Source organism: Guillardia theta (genome assembly GCF_000315625.1).
Source record: "Guillardia theta CCMP2712 unplaced genomic scaffold GUITHscaffold_19, whole genome shotgun sequence".
NCBI lineage: Eukaryota > Cryptophyceae > Pyrenomonadales > Geminigeraceae > Guillardia > Guillardia theta.
The window spans coordinates 190093-192116 of record NW_005434655.1 but is presented as its reverse complement, the minus strand read 5'-3'; positions in this window follow the sequence as shown (position 1 = coordinate 192116).

Genomic DNA, 2024 nt, shown 5'->3' with positions numbered 1-2024 from the left:
TTCTTCTTCTTCTTCTTCTGCTGCTGCTGCTGCTGCTTCTCCTCCTCCTCCTCCTCCTCCTCCTCCTCCTCAACAACTGGTTTTTCTCCACCATCGCCTCTCCTCCAAACCACCTTTCTGATCTCTTTCAGGCTCCGACAATTCGTCCCACTGCAAACAACAGAACCCGCAAAGGTGAACTCCTTCTCCCTCCCTCATCCCTCGTCCTTAGTCCCTCGTCCTTCCTTCCTCCTTCCCTCCCCTCCTCCCTCCTCCCCATCATTGCCAACTGCAGCATGAGGAGCAGTAGTAGCTCGTCCTCGTCCTCGTCCTCGTCCTCGTCCTCGTCCTTGTCCTCGTCCTCGTCCTCGTCCTCGTCCTCGTCCTCGTCCTCCTCGTCCTCCTCGTCCTCCTCGTCCTCCTCGTCCTCCTCGTCCTCCTCGTCCTCCTCGTCCTCCTCGTCCTCCACCTCTACTCAAAAATCCAGACCTCATGTGCTCTGCAGCATTCATCAGAGATCCCCTCGGATCTTTCCGCTCCTCCATGAGCGGTGAGAACGAGATGGTGGGAGGGGAGGGAGGGAGGGGAAGGAGGGAGGGAGTCAAAGGAGGATCTGAAATCGCATCAGGGCCGTCAGGAGAAACTCCGGAAAGCAGGAAGGAGCTGGTGCAGGAGGAGGAGGAGGAGGAAGAGGAAGAGGTGTGAGCAAGGATCAAGACTTGAAAACTTTAATGTACATGGACGATGAAGATATTGATATAAAGAGGAAGAAGTGCAAGAAGGGGATGATGATGATGATGATGATGATGATGATGATGACGACGACGACGACGATGATGATGATGATGGAGATGATGATGATGGAGATGATGATGATGACAAGGAGGAGGGAGAAGAGAAGGAGGAGGAGGAGGAGGAGGAGGAGGAGGAGGCGCTTCAGCGGTGTAAGTGGGTGAAATTTCCCTTTCATGGGGTAATAAAATCTTCTCTATCTCACCTCGTTAAAATCGTTTCCTCCTCCTGTCCTCTTCCAATGTCCAAACCTCACGAGCTCATCACCTTCTCAATGAATGCCTTCACCTGCCACGAATTTCACCTCTCCTGTCCCCTCCCCTCCCCTCTCCTCCCCTCCCCTCCTCCTTCTTCGCCCTAAAAATATTTTCCTACCTTGTCAAGATCGTTGGGCACGAGCTTTGGAACTCTTTTTGAATACTCCTTGTAGCTCCTGCCAACCTTATCAAACCTCCTCTGCTCCTTTCCTCAGCCTCCTCCTCCTCCTCCTCCTCCTCCTCCTCGTCCTCCTCGTCCTCCTCGTCCTCCTCGTCCTCCTCCTCCTCTTACTCTCCGTGCTTCTGGATGAGGTAGCCTTCCTCCACATTGGCCTGGGGCCGAGTGAGAACACGAGGGTTAGGAGACATCTACATACCTTCTGATCGAGAATGAGGAGGAGAATGCTGGGGGTATATCGTCAGCTCCTCCGTTCTCCGTCCTCCCTCCCCCGTCCCCATCTCCGTCCTCCTTCTTAGACTGCTTCCCCCTCCTCCATCCCTCTCTCCCTGCTCCCTCCATCTCCTTGCCCCATCACCTTCCCCGCTCCTTGCTCCCTCTCCCTCTCCTCCTTCCCTCAGCGACTCTCCTATCTCACCCTACCCAACCCCCTCCAACCACATCCTCCAAGTAATCCTCCCTCCCTCGTCCGACCGCGTCCTTCCTCCTCCTCCTCCTCCTCCTCCTCCTCCTCCCTTGGCGGGAGCTCACATGGTGAAAAGCATCCTGCTGAAGGACACAGTTGTCATGGCTAGCCCGATGCAAGCAAGAATCAACCCTCCGTACATGGGATGCCTGCTGAGCTGTTATGATAGTAGAGACGAAGGAAGAAATGCATCCTACAAGAAATGCTGGATTGGGAGCAGGGGAAGGAAGAAGAGAAGAGCTAGAGGAGACAGGAGGAGGAGGAGGTGGAGGAGGAGGAGGAGGAGGAGGAGGACGAGGATGAGGATGGAACTGTTTGTGTTGAAATGGTCTTCACATAACTTCACCTGCAA